Below are 19,664 nucleotides of genomic sequence, written 5' to 3' on the forward strand. Positions count from 1 at the left end.
GGTGTTCTGTATATTAGGCTTAATAATAGCTGGTCTGACTGGTTTAAATTAATCTTAATAAATAAGTTTTGTTGGAATTCTGTATTCATTTGGACCTGTGATGCGTCCAGTTGTTTATCTATGTACAATAAAAGACCTCTGCCTGTGTCAACGTCTAGGTTTTTACCAAACATGTTGTAATCGGATACATCGGCTAAAGAATATTCTGAAATTCCTGGTTTGTACCGATTATTTTTAGGTTTAACCTCTGTAATACCAATTATTTTTGGTTTATCGTCTCTTGTTCTTACTGTTAATTCAGGCAGCTTGTTGAATAACTGATCTGCATTTGTGTATATACAGCTTAATTTGGGTAAAACTGTAAAATTATCTGTTTTTACATTTTTAAAAACCTTTTTACCATTAAAATTATTTACATTCTCTTTTCCTCTTTTATCTTTTAGGAGTCTAGCTTCCTTAATTTGACAACCTTCCTTGCCCAAGGTGGGCCCCTTACTTTGAAATGGTAGTCTCCCGAAATCTCTTCTTCGGTTTGTCTTCTCGCTTGATCCCACAATCTTTTCTCTTGCTCTCTTTCTGCTTGGGTTAGGTCGTTACTGACGCCCACTTTTTCGTATTTTGGGTTTGTTTTTATATAATGGATGTTTCTAAATAGGGTGATCTTAGGTTCTGCACTAGGTAATTTTACTAGGATTGGTCTATTTAGCTTTTCTTTGTTAAATTTCCCAATTCTTTTAACCGTTTTCAAATTTTCCTTATCCAGTTTTATTTTGCAGTCTGTAAAGAGCTCGTTTAGTTTTTCTTTGTCAGTATTATCTCTTACTTCTTTGCTCTCGTCATCTATTTCAGGGATCCCAAAGACGATCAGGTTATTTTCTCTTGCCTTTCTCTCATTAATTTCTTCAAGAACATTTGTTACAGTCTCCTTTCTTGTTATAGGATTGGCTGCTATATCTATCTCATTGTTTTTGGAATCGCTTTCTCCTTTATTCTCGGGCTTTTGTATCTTGCTTATTTCTTCTGTTATTATGGCTTTAACTTTTTCCTCATTACAACTTTCTTCTATGATTGGTGCCTCTATTTTGCCAACTTCCTCTTGCACCATCAATTTTACCATATCGTCATTGCAGTTTTTTATTTCCTCTCTAACAATCTCCTTGACTTTATCCTCGTCACATTTATTTTCAACTGTTTTTTCAAGTAATGTAATTCTTTCCTCATAACTCTCCATTATCTGTTTGCACCTTCTTTCTATTTCAATATCGGTGACTGCATGTTGTTCCATGACTATTCTGCATTTCCCACAAAACCACATTGCATCTGTTTTACATAGCATGCTGTATTCCGCTTTTGTTTTCTTTAGACAGGTTATGCAGACATGTTCCTTACACCTTTGGCATTCCATAAGTTGAGCCTCTGGCTCCCTGAAGATTTTGGTACATTTTGCGCATGTCCACGCTTCATCCTCATCTTGACTTGTTTTTTGTGACGATTTGGGGCCTGTGGTACTGTTTTTTCTGGTTGACGCCATACTTCTTACTTAATAAAAATAGGGCTTCCCTATTTTTTTTTTTTTTTTTTTTTTTACCTGACTGAGGAATTGTATAAGGCTTCCTTACACCAATTTATTTTGTAGTACTTTATTTTATTCTACTTTTATTTAAAGGACAAGGCTACCCTATCCTTGTCTAAAGTTCGATTTCAAATGAAGCTAGACTATCCTAATTTTGACAGGGCTTCCCTATCACGTGTTTAATTTATTTTGGGACAAGGCTTCCCCATCCGTTTGACATAAACTGCACTCTCAAATGATAGAAATAGGGCTTCCCTGTTTCCTCAATAACTATCTCTCTTGACTTATTTTTCAGGACAAGGATTCCTTATCCTCCTAAAAAATTTTTAGCACTGACCTTTTTAATAAAAACAAGGCTTCCTTTGTTTTTATTTCTCCTTGTTGTATATATTCCTTTCCCTTACTCAGAAGACAAGGCTTCCTTGTTTTCTGTTCACGTTTTAAATAAAACTAGGCTTACCTCTACGTAATAGGGCTTCCCTATTACTTTAAAAAAAAATTTTAAATTTTTTTTTTTTTTTTTTATTTTAATTATTATTTCTCTGTTAGAATATGCTTTTTTGCTTTAAATTTGAAGACAAGGCTTCCTTGTCTATGGAACTGAAGTACCTATCTATAGAGTCAATATTTCACTTCGTTATGTACAGAACAGGGCTTCCCTATTCTGTCTTGCCTCCCCAATAATTTACTATGCCCAGACAAGGCTTCCCTATCTGGGTTTATTATATATATATATATAATAACAGTTCCCTTTTACTTTATGCAACTGAAACAGGGCTTCCCTATTTCAGTGACTCCTCCTTAACAGGTTTCAGACACTTCTAGGGATAGCTCCACCATTTTGTAAACCCATAGTTTAGCTAGCGTTCTATTTGGGTGGATGCCGTCTGACAATAACTTATAGTTTTTCCTGTACCTCACCCTGGTTTTGTGTTTGGGTTTGTTCGATATTATTTGGTCTTGTGAAAATCTGGGTGCTCTATACTTCTTATTAAGTAATTTTAACTGACTATTATAGTAGTCTACTTGGTAGCACAGTTCTTTATCCAAGCTACTCGCTTGTGTTACTGATCTAAACCCTTTTGACTTATCAATTACTAATGCCGGGTAATGCCTCTTGTTTCTTTCCTTTGTTGTTACAATTCTGGTACCACTATACTTTTTCACTACTAAGGAGTAGTTTGATGGTTTTTTCTGATTGTTGTTTTGTTCTAATATGTCTTTATTTTTCTTCCCTTCTCTGATTGTTTTATTAAATGTGGAGATTGAATAATATGGGCATTCAAGAAAGATTATAGTGACATATTTGAATCTTGTAAGTATTTTGTCTCTTAGTTCTCTATAGCCTGTAAGTATTGACTCTATATTTTGATAGGGGTAATTTCTTAGGTATGTGTATTTTCCCTTTGTGGTAATCTCACAAGTTCCAAACCAGATTAGAATAATTGGGTCTTTTTGTTTCAGTTCTTCTAGTTTTGCAAAGAGGTTTTTTAAGTGCTCATCAGTGGTGGCTGTAGTTCCGCTCTTGGCTATTATGTGGAACTTGTCACGGACGCTGTCTGAGACCACTTTATCTACACTAAACCCCTTGCTGTCCGTGAAAAGCACGGTTTCTCTTGAAAGGCCCTGCCTTTTAAATAGGTTATAAACCCTTTTGTATTCTTTTATTATCTTGTTTACTGACATGAATTTCTATTGTTTATGCAATGTCAAAATTCGGATATACAAAATTTCAAAATAAAAATAAAAAAAAAATCCAATATGGCGGCAACAGGCCTAGTGTCAATGCACAATTTTCAAAGAGGATTTTTCACTATTCGTCACTAATTAATCCATATTTACATTTATATACAGTTATTTATGGCTCATTTACTGAAAATATTTGACTTATTTGACAACTGACTCACAAAAACACACAGAAAACTTATCTTTTTTTGACTTTTTGCAGGAGCAGAAAAATCTCGACCATGCCGACCGGAAGTCACGTATAAATGATTCTATACGCCTTCTGATTAAATAAAAACTTTCCTTTCTTTAATGAAAGCTGTATGTGATCACAAGTGTGTAATTTTATAGCCATTGTTTAATGTATATAAGAATACATGAAATGAAAAAAAGATTTTTGTTTTAATGTGTATAATATCGATAGAGTCTAACGAGTAAAGAAATTTGCTATACAGGGAAAAAAGAACGATGCGATTATTGTTTACATATTAAAAGCTCAGGTCTGATATCAAAAGTCATAAACACGGTAATCTGTCGTAAGCAGACCTGTTCCCATGTCTGGTCAATAGCAGACTTGTCCACAGGTCTGGTCTGGAGCAGACCTGTCCACAGGTCTGGTCTGGGGCAGACCTGTCCTTAGGACTGGTCAAAAGCAGACCTGTCCACAGGTCTGGTCTGGAGCAGACCTGTCAATAGGTCTGCAGCAGTCCTAAAAAGCAGACCGTAGGTCTGGTCTACCAACGACAAAGTTAACTTGCTTGTCTGCTTAAAATTTCCCAAGTTAACTTGAAAAGCAGTCAACAAGTCTGCTCAAAGTTAACTTTTGTACAGGTTAGGACCGCACCCATCTGTAAATAGTTGATTTTTTACATACTTAAATTATATCTCTAATCTGAAAAACTACAACATTTTTTCAAGATTAAAATACACAATAATATCCTCTATGTTAATGGACAAAACCATATTTCATAAAAAATAAAACTTTGCAAAAAGCGTATTCTTGCTGAAACCCTTGGCTCCAACTGACAGAATACTTGACAAGTTTTAAATAATAAAAAATCTCCAGACTGCTTGGTTTTTTTAACTATTATTAATTATGCATTAGTTTTTTTTTTTATAAAATGATCAAAAGAAACAACTACATGTTTATGCATATGTTTTGATTTTGCCGTTGTAACCGTTCTTATACCATATAATATGTATACCTGTACTTTTGCCAATAAACACTTTTCAAAAAATAATGATCCTCTATCTACAGAGTGATTGTGACCCACGATAAATGTCTATATTGACATAACTCTCTAATACATTTTTGTTAACAAATACAATTCTAAATTGACATCGAACCCTGGACTTGTTGAATAAAGTCTTAAGCAGCTAACGCTTCCTTTAAGGATTGTGGACCTCCATTCAAAATTGATATATTAAATTTTTTTTGGGTTTTGGATTTTCTATTGAGTGAACTGCGTTAATGATTTTTACAATTATACTTTGCACAACTGCGGTCATTTACGGTTTTAATCATCAAGTATAGTTCCAACAGAATGGGAATGTCTTCTTCTTTTGTGTACTTCTGAACAGCTTCAATTAATCTGCAACTAAACCAGTCTGATCAAAATCAATCAATTTGGTCTATATATTTTTTTTCTATGAGCAGTTTTTACACATTAAAGATCTCCACCGTAACTAAATTTACTTCATCTTTGTAATGCTTGAAAACGAGAGAAATTAAATCTTTTCAGAACATGAGAATAATGAAAGTCGGTTGACAAACCACATGACTCATGTGATGTATACATAAGCATTTGGAATTATGCCTGTTTGACTTATAGTAATGTCACCATCTAAATCCACTTGGTAGTTTACTAAAATTAAAATCTTTTATTTCGTTTTTAATCATAACATCCCTGGCCATATTGTATAAAGTAGTTTCGTTTTTTAATCAAAAACATCCCTAACCATATTGTATAAGGTTACTTTATGCGATTTGGTTTAAGATTTAAACTAAAGTAAGCTTCATTTGAAATATCAAATTAGTCAGTAATACTTTTCCAAATAGCGAAAATAAGGTATGGAATGAAGTTCTTTCATGAATTGTCTAACTTTGTTAAATTGTCCAAAAAATCAATGTCAGGACAATGTTGCTTATAAAATCAATACGTATCTCCGTGTAAAATTCTTAATATCAGAGGGGGAAAAGCGCTATATAGTAACAACAACAACAACAAAACAAATACCTAGACACACGTCATTCATTAAATCATGTATATACAGCCACTACGTATTTGATTAAAGTCTATAGATGGTAACCCTGCATAAATGGAGATTTGATATTGTTGCAAAAAACATTAACGCAATAAAAAAACAAAAAAAAAACGAAACAAATTAAATTCAACGATACTGAACATATGATACATATTATAAAAAAAACCAAGTTCTATCAGAAATAGGCAAATGTTTTTTTTTAAAGTAAAAAAAAATCGTTAATTTTGTTTTCTTTTGTAGTCTGTAGAACAGCATATATTGAAGAACTGTTTCCAATATTTACACGAGTCTGATCAAAATCAATCAATTAGGCTCCACTTAATTTTAAATTAAACAAAAAACTAGCAATAACTCATTCACCAATTATAAATATAGATAGATATATTGTAATGTGTTATATTTATCCAAAGTTAGACCCTAAATGTAAATGCTTGAAGAAACTGATTTTTTTTTGTGCGTATTGCTGTGCGTTTATTTATTCGACATTGGCTAGAGGTATAAGGGAGAGGGTTGGAATCTCATAAAACATGTTCAGCCCCGCCACATTTTTGCGCCTGTCCTAAGTCAAGAACCTCTTGCCATTGCTAGTCTTGTATGTTGTTTTTATAAATTTCGGTTCATTTATATGGATCGGGGTTTAGTGTGACGTCCATTTTCTATAAACTAGTACACATTTTTGTTTAGGGGCCAGCTGAAGACTGCCTCCGGGTGCGGGATTTTTTCGGTGTGGTGAAGACCCATTGGTGGCCTAGAGCTGCTTTTTGCTCTTTGGTCAGGATGTTGACTCTTTGACACATTCTCCGTTTCCATTCTCAATTTTATTAAAAAAAAAAATGTTCAACTCATTCGAGAACATTAAATATGATAGTCTGAAAAAAAAAACCGAAATAACCATTATTTATTATTGTTCATCTTGACAGTTTTATTAGTACAAGGACCTTGGCCTAGTCTCACCTGTTGAACTACTGGTAATTCAAGGCTCTTTCGTAATAGCAGTTTGACATCCATTACTATTTGTTTTATATATTTCTCATTTTAAATATAAAATTGGTTAGTAATACGTTTTTCCATTGTCTCTTTGATTTCACCTTTTTGGAAATGTTTGCTTGTAACATCGTTTAATTCAAACCATATATCTTTACTCTTAACACGTTACTTGTATACTAGAAATATCTTTACTCTCAAACAATATTTGATTATTTGTATGATTTGTTCTTGAGGGCTATCATTTTCAACATACCTTCACTATAGTTGTTTTGCAACAGATTTTTGTTTAAGTCTGTTTACAGGTTAAGTTCAAATCATGTGAACAAAAGTTCATTATAGTCTCTAACATAGTTTTCATCTGATTAAGGCAAGTAGATGATGAGGTGATTTAGTACAGGTATACTAACAGTTTATGAAGAGGTGATTTAGAATAAGTTTAAATATTTTTTTCATCTGTTTATCTAATATTGATTGGTTTCTTTTTTTACCATTTCTCAATCAGATCGTAAACCGGTAAAACTAAATAGTTTTATCCATATCAACATACATGATAGTTATTGTGGCTCACTCCATACCAATCTTTTATAAAGTTGACCTCATATGAAATATCGAATAAGTTAGTTATATTTTTCCCAATCATTCCGTTCTGAGTGTAATATTTTGAAAGCTTGTTCTGAATCAATGGTGTGTGTTCACAAATTATCAACCTTATGGCCATAATCAGTTTCAGAGTAATTGTAATTAATAAAAAAAAAAGGGATCTCCAAATTCAGAAGTTGACTTTGCGTATTGTTGGCAAAGTGAATAGTTTTTCATAATCAAATTATTTCTGAAAAATAGCTCATTTTTATATGATTGTATAAATACTATGAACATGTCAACCTTTTTATGTCAGTCTAGTTAAACTCCCTTACATTGTTTTGTAAAAGATGGACATATCGGCATAGTTCAGTTGTTACTAGGAAGAACAGATATAGATCCAAACAAAGTAAATAAAGTATGAACTGTTGTTCTTACCAGGAATCTCTACGTTCGTTTAATCGGATCAGACAACATGAATGCAAAGTTTTGGAATACAGTCACGTGGACTTGGCTCGTTTTAGGGGATTTGACACATTTGAGGGGAAGGACACGTTTCTGGGTGTTAAATGTTAAATTAAATTAGAATGCTAAATATGTAGAGTAACACCCAAGTGTTTTTTTTTTCCTAGGGCATTAACATGTAACATGTAACTTAAGTCACTATGACTTTCCTCCAAAGTTTAATTTCAAATATGTCAAAATGGCCTTGATGGTTAAATTGCAACGTGCTTGCGTCCAGTGCATGGCGTTTGGTTTTGCAAGCGACATTGAAAGCAAAAATAAAGACTGTTTGACTTGAAGTTAGTATACTGTCTTCAGTATGATGACATGTCTGTTTGTTGATTATTACGTTGTCAGCTATCACGTTATAGATCCGGCTCGAGTGGTGGCCTTGTACGAATCAGTTTTCATAGTCATATCACATTAACATGCTCTCTTCTGTTTATTATACACTTGCAACTGGACATCATTATCATCATCATTATCGTTGGTCAATTTTTAAAACTGTAAATAACTACTATATAAAACACAATCGACGATTTGTTAAATTTGAAATTACAAAACAACAAGAGAGGGACTAGATTTATCACCAAAGACTGCAAATCACGAGATGAAGAATGCATGACAAAAATGATATTAGAACGTCAGCTTCCGTCACTACAATCAACAATACAACAAATGTGTTACTAAGCACATTATAGACCAACAAGTCCGTAACAACGAACGAGCGGTCATAGTTCCAAATAGTAAGACCGACCAGTTCAAAAACTCTATTTACTTGCGCACTGCAGTAGATTGGAACCATCTGGATGACTCAATTGTGTGCGTCACTACAACCAAGGATTTAAAATCAGCACTCCTCAGCAAGCGCGACTAACTTGTGCGCAGACCAACCCGTCACACAATAGCCGAAAGGAATCTGTGAAGTACCCATCCATACTCAGAAGTGGGCAATACAGATACATATAGATTCTACCACTGCATTGAGTGTGATACGATATTTATCCACTCGAGACAGTTAAATTTTCAAACTTAAAAAGCGATGCTCGCCGAGCGCTTTAAATATTTAAAATGTAACTGTCGAGAGTGGATACATATCGTATTACACGAGATTTGGTGGTGGAATCTGTTTCTCTAATGATTTTCAAACAATATGCGGGCAAACTTTTTCCGTCTTTTCGAATGATCTGTAAAAAGATGTGCTCTTTCTATGTGGCGTCATCAGGCATGGTCGCCTTTTTTTATGCCGTCACATAAGGAAATTCAGAGGAAAGGAAGTAAATCCGACGTCATAATCGGATTTTAACCAATGAAGAACTACGATAAAACGAACCACACGTTGATTACATTTGTTTTATACAATGGGTGCAGAAAGGGATAAATTGACGAAGAATTAGAGAAAGAACAATTAACAACGATTCATTTTAAAATATCATAATGAGACAAAGTAATATGTGTTAAAAAATATTGACATGTAAATATTCACATGGATAGTTTTCTTTTTGATCAATAAAATGTCTAATGTACTGAAGAGATATTTATAACATTTTTTCTATTTATTTTTATTCATGCAAAGTTCTTGGTTTCGGTTAAGCAATATATAGATGAGGTTAATTGAGATTGACAATTGTAATTCAACTTTTTATGATATGATTTCATTATGAATGTAGCTTAATAACATTTTTGATTTGTGAAACTATTTCATTATATGCAATGATTGTATCCAAAACAACATTAACATAATACCCAATAGTTTATAAATTTATTCTGGCAGAGAATACATTTCTGTGTTGACTTACATTATATCTGCTGTATTTCTTATTACAAATCCACTTCTTGGTTTTTTTTTTTTCAAATTGATAGCAAGACGTGAACTGTATTTGTTGCTCATTCGATTTTGTAAATATAAATATAAATATGAACAACTGTCATGACATACAGTCACTAGTAGCAAGATTTCAGTCTGTCTGAAACGGTCATTTTGGTCTGATCAAGTCTTAATCGACTGAATTTACCGCTAGGGAAAAACGTTAAGACTGTTTAAGACTTTCAGACGCTGTTCAGATATGTCGTGTTCAGTCCGTTCATTCATGTCAAGATAAACAAGACAGAAGGCTCTAGCTGTTTAACAAGATATGTTAAGACGGTTTTAGACGAATTCAGACCAAACATAAAAAGTAATGTTCAAAATTTTCAGACCGGGTTAAGATCCGTTTAGTTTGTCAGAATGATATTAGGAGTTACGCCCCTTCATGTGGATGATACATTTTAATTACAAAAAATTTACAATATAAATGCTAGAATGAAAAACGTATATTTTTAATAATTTAACATAAAATCATTGGTTGACTTTTTATTTCTGTTGGTCTTTTTTTAAGAGAGAGTGATTTTGTTTTGTTGAGGAAATAATCATTCGCATATAACTGTTTATGATTTTATTTTATTTTTTATTTTCTGATGTTAATTTATGTATTTATCTACTTATTCTTTGAAAAGAAGTAATTGCAACTTTTAAACATAACATTAACAAAAGAGTGAAAACACCTTATAAATTTCTTGCGTCTGAAGCACGGTTCTGGATTTAACTTCATCGGGAACGATCAGCGTAAATACAAATATGTTTTATGTCAGATAATTTATATCGTTAATTTCGTTATCTTTCGATGCTTTCCTCTAAAACTTAATAATTACTTCGTGGCATTTAGTAATCATTCCCCGTGCGTGTAATTCTTTTTATATTTGGACAGCCGTCTTTTTTTTTTTTTTTTTGCTTTTATTTCGTAGTGATGCGTAGTCACTAAGGCCGCATCAGGGAATCATGTCTCCGAGTGCAGTTAATATTCTGAAAACTGCACTAAGACCGTGACGAGACAATAAAACTATAAATAACATACCATCGGAAAGAAGAAGATGTTGATGGGGGGATTACAGAATGGAGAATGATTGGCAATAAATATAAAGAATAGAGAAAGTGGATAAAAAATAAAGAATAGAGAATAATAAGGTGCTTGAATATAAAGTATTGATAATAATAGACAAAAAGTTTAAAGAATAGAGAAAATCGGCCATAAAATTTAAAGAAAACAGAAATAAAGGACCCCCTCCAGATCCTCATAGAACTTTCCGTTAAAACAATACAACCTAATTTAAGTTCAGCATCGAGTATATATCCTAAGGCTTGTAAATGCGTTAATCCTTTCTTTCATTTTAATAACAATTGTATTTAATATAAAATAATTATGTATTTATTTGTTTATTTAAATTGCACTATAGCAAATAATTCTTCTTCTTCCTCTAATAGTAACAAATGTATTCGTTATTTAATATTTTCTGTCAATATAGATTGAGTGCGATGGCACGTGCCAATAATCAAAAGGTAACACAATCAATGATCCTTAAACTATTAAAAACTTGGCAATTACAATGGCTATTTCACAATTACATCATATGTACACCTGTCATGGTATCATAGCTCCGTTCATGTATGTGTAATTTAAGGTTCTGACACATTTTATAATAGCTTTTTTCTAAACACTATTGGCGACATTGTTAAAACTACACGAACATATCACAAAACCGCAAATTTAGTGGTTAAAAAAGATATACGATAATGACAAAAAAATAATTAAAAACTAAAAACAAAACAAAATTCTGTAGGAAGTAGCATATATTTACATGTATAAATTGTCTAGTGATTTTATTACAGCGGTATACTTGTTTTATACACAGACCATATTCTGATTATATTCTATGCTAAGATATTGACAAGACAGAAATAAATATGTTTAAAGTCGTTTTAAATCAATTCATTTCACAGCTATGGCAAATGTTCCTTCCCATTGTTGGATGGAGGTTAAATAAATGTGAACAATAAAAAGATGTATATTTCTTAGGCATGGATCTAGGCATTTCTGACGTATCTTTGATAGCATGTTTTTTTTTCTATCAAAAATGTATGCTGGTATATTTGTAACTCTATGTGTTTACCTAAAATGTTATCACGGTATTCTTTGCCAAAAAAACATTATCCGGAAAACTATATAATGGCGTTTTGTTCTTTAATTCTTTTTTTGTGACTTTCTAACCTACCTTCTAATTTATACGTTAATCCAAACAGTGCAAGGGTGTAATGCAAAGAAACAAAATTCGGCTTTGGTGTATCATGTTAAAAAAATACCCACAAATAATGATAATTTTCAACAATTTTAGATAAGATTATGCAAGGAAATGTGTTTTTGTTTCCTATTTATCTAGCAATATTGTATCTTTTTTTACACAAAGATGTCGATAAATAAATTGGATACCTGCATTTACATGCATTTCAATAGCAAATTGTCAAATTGTTAAAAGATCTCCTCCTTAACAGGGAATCAGTTAGTATTGAAAGTCCCTGTCCTAAATTATTGAATTTGTCATTCTGCATTGACAATATTCAATTGGTGTAAGTAATACGCACTCATTCGGGCTAACGCCCTTAATGTGTATCTAATAGATATAGGAAGATGTGGTATGAGTGCCAATGAGACTACTCTCCATCCAAGTTACAATTTATAAGAGTAAACCATTATAGGTCAATACATATTATTTTCTCCCTCGTTTTACCCCTCCGATAATAAAGTTTTTTCTTAACTAGATATCGTAGAAAAAACCAAACACAGTATAGTGTTGTGCGTTCGCTACAAGATCGCCTTGAATTTAGAAATGTAGGACAGAAAGTCACAGGACAAAAAGCCACAGACAAAAAGTCACGGACAAAAAGTCACAGGACAAAAAGTCACAATTCAGTTTTGAGATTATTTTTCTTTAAACAAGAAAACACTAATTTAGAAAATAAAATTTTTATTTTTTCTTGAACTATTATATGTGAAGTAACTTTGTAATTAAAATTTATTCAATAAATATCAATAATGATCAAATAATTGTTATGAAAACAAAATGTCAACGTGGCTTGGTACTTAAATGGTTTCATTGTGCCAAGAAATATATCCTTTGCATGATTAAAATTTAAAAAAAATTTCATTTATCAAGGCTTATGAACAATTTCTTAAACTTAAAAACGAATATATGTAATAAAAAGAAAATATTTAAAGATCTTTCTCTTATAAATTCAAACAATTGTCAACAAATTATTTGTGACTTTTTGTCCTATCAAATTTGTGACTTTATGTCCTGTGACTTTTTGTCCTGTGACTTTCTGTCCGTTTACCGAATTTAACATGTTCAACATAAATATATACAATCAGCCATACAAAAAGGCATATTTTTTTACCATACACAAGTCGAAAAGAAACGATAATGTTACATACATAAGATGGGTAAATGGGGTGGGAGGGGAATTGTATATCAAACTAACCTAGTCTTTACTATCTTGTAACGAACGTCGCATTGTCTAACACACCTTAAATTTTCCTTATATACTGACTGCCGAAATCGCCCGTGCAGAAAGGAATTCAATGGGTATTACCCTATCTCATTTAAATATAGAAAGACCGTTATATATAAAACATAGGACCGTAAAGAAATGTAAATATTGTATTTCGTATAACTATAATATACGTCCTTGGATGGTATAACTTACCATAGAGGTTGTTACCTTCGTTTCCGGTACACTAACTCTAATAAGCTGTGATTTCTTGTTTATCATAAGTTTCAAAATTTGTGTCAACTGATTCTGCCTCTTTAAAGGTCAAATGAAAGTAAGTCATTTCACTCTACTATGGAATGAAATAAACGAGAGAACTTTTGACGTGGTATAGTTATAATATAACTGTTCTTTATACTTATACTTATAGTTTGTACTGCAAGCCGAAAATTTCACTTTGCCCTCTAGATGTCTTATTGTTTTTTTTTTTGTTTTTTTTTTTTGTGGTTTGTTTGCTGTATTATTGACGTAAATAAAACCGACAACTCCTTTTATTCATATATATAATTTGAGTTCTGTTAATTGCTAGACGAAAGACGAAAATGCAGGTTTCATAAATGGTCATCAAAGAGCGACACAATTAAAAACAAATAAACATATAGTTATTACAGCTACAGTCATTTTTTTTTCTCTATTAAAACATATTTGATACTTTTTGCGCTATTGTCATATATCGAAAATTAAAAAAAAATCTAACATTTCCATAAGCTTTCTGTGATTTCCCCGATTCACCATTAAAATGTCATGCCACTTGTTATATGGATTCAGAAAACAAATTTACGAAATTTATGACCACACAATTGTAACTGTTCCTTTCTTTATTAACAAAATTTAGCGTAAATATTTACGACTATAAACATGAGTAACAGTGGTGGTCTATTCTGCCTGGAAAACAATGCGGACTAAATCTGTGTACAGTGCACGTGGCTGATCCAGTCATTTTAAATGGGAGTTCCCAACCAAGGATAAAGGGAGGGGATCCAACCGTATGTCCTTATTAACAAAAGGGAGTCCAAAATCCTCCCCCCCACCCACCCCCCCCCCCCCCCCCCCAAAAAAAAAATCCGCCACTGTGTGTACCTCTGACATTAAATTTTACAAATATGCAAATCGATACTTGTTCTGTTATGAAAGTTTTCAATTTTATATAATAGAAGTAGGTGAATTATACAGCAGACATAATGGTTTTCTTGGTTAGATAGAGGAATTCTCTACCCCCGATCAAGAATCTCATTAAATTGTACGGATGTGCATACGTATTAGTCTAAAATATAATCTTTCATCTTATCAAATTTGAATCTCATGATTTTTGTAAAATTGCGGAATTAAATTTCCAAAGTGATATTCAAACTTATTATTCAAAGACAAACTGACAACGCCATGGCAGAATAAAAAAAAAGTCAAAATGACAAACTGTACATATATGCTAACTTATAATATATAGAACACACTTCATGGCTTCATAACCATAGAAAGACAACGAAAGATCATATCATAAACAAAATTGTATTGAAAGGTCAATGATAAGAAAATTTTAACGTTTGTAATACCTAGTACTACATAATTTTTTTTTGAAAAGTGTTCTCGTCCTGAATGTGCATGAAATGTTTGCCACTGGACGTTTAAGCAACCAAAAAAAATAATTAAACAGTATAAGCCACAATTGTATCCATCACTTGGTGTCTGTTTAGGGGCCAGCTGAAGCACGCCTCCGGGTGCCGGATTTTCTCGCTGTGTTGAAGACCCATTGGTGGCCTTCGGCTGTTTTCTGCTCTGTGGTCGGGTTGATGTCACTTTGACACATTCCCCATTTCATTCTCAATTTTGAGTAGTATTAAAAATTGTTTTATTTAAAAGAGACTTTGAATAATAACTTTAGAACACAGTTGTGTTATAATTTAACGAGTTCATAAAAATTAAAAATAAAGGACTATATACTGGAGTAAAACCAAAAGTTTGTTCCGACACTAGACTTGTAGGCAACGGCTCGGATGTACTTATTTATACTTGATAACCTATATGTGTGGTCATAAAACTTACAGACTAATTTCCTCTATGTAAACACAGGAGATGTGGTACAGTATATTAAGAATTGCTTATGAAACAACTATCCGTAAAGTTCAAATGAGGTGCACGGCCTTCTAAAAACCATTCCGTTAAGTTGGCTAAAAACGGTCCAAACTTGAAAAATATGAAATAATCAAACTCTGAGAAAACTAACGGATTTTACTCAGATCCATCTATCTTGACACCCCGAACATGCGAACACTATATAATTTTAAACCTAACTGACTAGTAGTTTTATTGTCGAGCCTTCGATTTTAATAACTTTCCTGGATTTCTACCAAACTTGGAAAGAAGCTTGTTTATGATCATAAGATAGTATCCAGAAGTAAATTTAAAAAAAAAATCCTTTTTTTCCGTATTTTACTAATAAATGGACTTAGTTTTTCTGCCAGTTAACATTACATTCACTCTGTGGTTAAAGTTTTTAAAATTTTAACAACTTTCTTAAACTATCCTGAATTTGTACCACATTTGGACAGAAGCTTGTTTATGATCAAAAGCTAGTATCTAGAAGGAAATTTTGATAAAATTTTGTTCCATTTTTTCCGTATTTTACTTATAAATGGACTTAGTTTTTCTTTCAGTCAACATTACATACATTCTGCAGTTTAAGTTTTAAAACATTTATTAGATTCGCAAATTATCCTAGATTTTTCCAAAACTTGGACAGAAGCTACTTACAATCAAAAGATAGTATAGAGAGGAATATTTTTATTAATTTTTTTCCTCATTTTTGTTGAGCCTGCGAATAACAGCAAAAGTAGACGAGACACTGGGTTCCGCGGAACCCTTACGAATTTTATTAAACAATAAGTTTGAACTTTTTAAAATAAGTTATCCATGGGGAATACTTAAAAAACTCACGATGTAACAATGAATATTTAAAACTTTTCCGAAATGGCGCCAATGTAGTTTTTATTTTTTTGGCGCAAATGAAAGATTAATTTTTTCAAAATTGGTGCAAATGCAATGCACCCCCTCTTTGGAGTCATTCAAAAAGGTAAAATTCACCTGTATTGGTATTGCTGGTGTATATATGTCACACGTTCCATCTACAATATACGGAAATGACACGGCTGGGTATTGTAAAGTTACTGAAGGACGTTTAATGTCAAATTCATATCCCCGGGCGAAAACATTATTATTTACCGGTTTGTCAAAACGCCGTTTGTACACTTACCAAAGTGTCATTGATCTTTCACGTTGTCTAGTCTGAGATAAAAAGTTTAGGCAATTTTTGTAGGTTTTTAAAGTGAACGGAAAATGAGCTTTGCAACAGTGTCTCTAACATGTCTAACGATAATAAAAATAATGTGGTCCTTCAATGTGACATTTTACAGAGGCAGGTATAAATATTTGTAAAATTGGCTTAAATATTTCATTTAACAGCAATTTGTAGAACTGATTATTTTTATCCCTCGAATACGTGTAAAATAATGAGTATTTATATTATTTAGATTCTTTCATATACTTGTTTTTGTTTATTGTATTCTCGAATTTTAAATATTAAACTCATGACGTTTAGACCTTGACATTTCGTGTAGACACCTGGGGCGTGTTTTATTTGTCTCTTCTGCACATCTCCAGAATGTCTTCTGGTGAAGAGTCCAAAATAAAAGGAGTCTGGACCTCTTCTGGAGATATTCTACGGAAGATCAATAAAACAAAAATTCAATTTGCCGTCGAATATAGCAGATTTTTGTTATGTTGGATGTCATATTAAATGAAGTTTACGATGATTTTATAGAAAATTAAGATACGTCTGGTAGACATGACTGTAAAAGTGTGCTCGGTTCGTGACATTTTTCTTTGTTCTTTCCTCTAACTCAATTTTGCTAGACAAATCAGGCGTAAACCCCCACTATTTGATTTTTAAGAATAATCTTAAACTGCACAAAAAAATCGTCAATGTTTGTCTCGAATATGATCAAAAAGGACATCTTGTCTACCTAATTTTTTTTAAAGTAACCAAACTGGATTATTTTTGTATAAAGCAAAGATATCGGAAAGTTCTCAAAATCATTTTTCTCTGGTGGTCCTTGAAGAAAATCTTCTGGTCCTAACTATTATTTCTATTGCATAATTTCGATGGTCAAGACCTTCGGAAAAATTTCATTGTATATGGACTTTTATGCTAGTATACAATGTATACCAGACATTTCTCAGACTGTTTTTTCTTCTTTTTTTTCTAATAAATCCGTTGTTTGTGTACTGATCGATACTTCAGTCTTGGAGAACAAAATTTATCTCAGTACTATAGTTGTATTTAGCTTTGAACAAACTTCCAGTAATTGTAAATACTCTTATTTCGGTGCTTTGTGTCTATTGTCTTAATGTAAGTTTTTTGTGTGTGTCTCGTACCGATCTTTTGAGTTAATCTAATTGCAATTGATTGGTGCAGGTTGTTCTTATAATGTACTGTTACACCACTGTCCCAGCTTCGGGGAGGGTCAAGCTCTCACAAACATGTTATTGTACTGTTACACCACTGTCCCAGGTTAGGGGGCTGGTTGTGCCGGATCATGCTAACATGTTTAACCCCTCCACATTCTGTATGTATGTGCCTGTCCCAAGTCAAGAGCCTGTAATTCAGTGGTTGTCGTTTTTTGCTGTGTTACATATTTGTTTTTCGTTCATTTTCTTTTTGTACATTAATTAGACCGTTAGTTTTCCTCGTTTGAATTGTTTTACATTTGTGATTTCGGGGCCTTTTATAGCTAACTATGTGGTATGGGCTTTGCTTATTGTTGAAGGCCGTACAGTGACATATAGCTGTTAATTGCTGTGTCATTTAGTCTTTTGTGGAGGGTTGTCTCATTGGCAATCTTCGTTTTTATATCAACCCTGCCATATTCTTTGTGTGCCTGTTACAAGTCAGGAGCCTGTAGTTTAGTTGTTGTCGTTGGTTCATGTCTCAACTCATATTTGATATTTTGTAAATTATTTTGTTATGTATAATTAGGCCGTACGTATTTTCGTTTGAATTGTTTCTCACACTTTTCACGTCGGGCCTTTTGACAGTATCGGGTTTTGTCATTGTTGAAGGCCTTAATTACGGTTGTCTATAATTGCTTACATTCACTTCATATTTGAACTCCGGTGGATAGTTGCCTCATTAGCAATCATACACTTCTTTGTTTTTATTTATTTACCTGACTTTTAAACTCGTGTTTTGAACCGAGTCCTGAACATGCATGACATATTTGTCACTGGGCGTTAATAATTAGCAACAAACAATCAATCAATTTAAACTTGTGTTAAATAAGAAGAAAAACCATTTGATATCCATTCATTTAGTGGGGTGGGCTGGTAAGAGCTGAAAAATATGCATAATAAGCGACAGATTAAAACATGTTAATAATGCCCTCTATAAATTTAAACTGACCACCACGGAATAGCCCAAGTGTTGAAAGTAGCGTTAAACACCAATCAATCAAAATCCCTTCCCTAGTAGAATATCAAATAGTCGTCCCTTAACTGTTATTGTCCGTGTAGTTCTTATATTTATCCAGCTTATCGTCCTACACGGATCCATGTCCTATTAAGACTGTCATACCATAAAAACGTTTATAACACAGCTCACATTCCAGACTAAACGACGCCATGTTTCTTATGTGCCTCTGCTGTCTTAACTACCTATAAAAAAAAAAGAGGTGGAAGAGAGCCAGAAGATCTTCCCTATGCAAAAAACCAGAAATGGACCTCTTCTGGCTCACTACCGAAGAACAAAAAAAAAAGCCTCTGTTTCTTGTTGAAGACTGATTTACCCTGTACGTCTAAACACCACCTAGGCCGCATTGGTGCAATACGCTCTGGAAACTGCACTACGCCCATGATGGAACAGTCATATAAGTACCAAGGTCATTCAGTATGATAACGTTGTAAATAAAGTGCATATATTTAAATTTTGGTGTAAATGTATTTAGAAATGAAAGAGTTATTAACATTTTACATGGCACGTGCCGACTTTTGTGTAATGTGTCCAGTTATCATAGTGTTGATTGAATCCACCGAAGCTTGACGAATTCATATAAACCAATACCAATATCTTTATTCCCATAACCATTGCAGATACATCTTAGGTACAGAGAGAGTGCAAAATAGGAACATGAATATGCATCTATTTACAAAACATATATACAATACAGTGGTTTCCAAATAATATACATTTTAGTTAGGAGGACCCATATGTTTATTTATACACTTTATAAACTTATATAATCTTTTTAGCTCTGACTGTTTTGTTTAATTTGCTCATCAATTTTCTAAACTTTAGTGTATTAACACGAGCCAAATAGTACTTATCAAGGTATAATTTTCTACTGTCGTTAAACAATGGACATTCTAGCAGATAATGAAATTCGTCTCAAATGCTACCAATATTACAAAGATGACATTTTCTATCATTTCTATTAACATTATTCCACCTCCCTGTCTCTCTTGAGAGTCTGTAGTTTGTGGTTCTATATCTACATAAAATAATACTTTCGTGCATAATCCAAGATATCGAAATATTTGTTTTTCAAATTTTAATTCTAACTT

The sequence above is a fragment of the Mytilus californianus genome, unplaced genomic scaffold, assembly GCF_021869535.1.
Source record: "Mytilus californianus isolate M0D057914Y unplaced genomic scaffold, xbMytCali1.0.p SCAF_43, whole genome shotgun sequence".
Classification (NCBI taxonomy): Eukaryota; Metazoa; Mollusca; class Bivalvia; order Mytilida; family Mytilidae; genus Mytilus; species Mytilus californianus.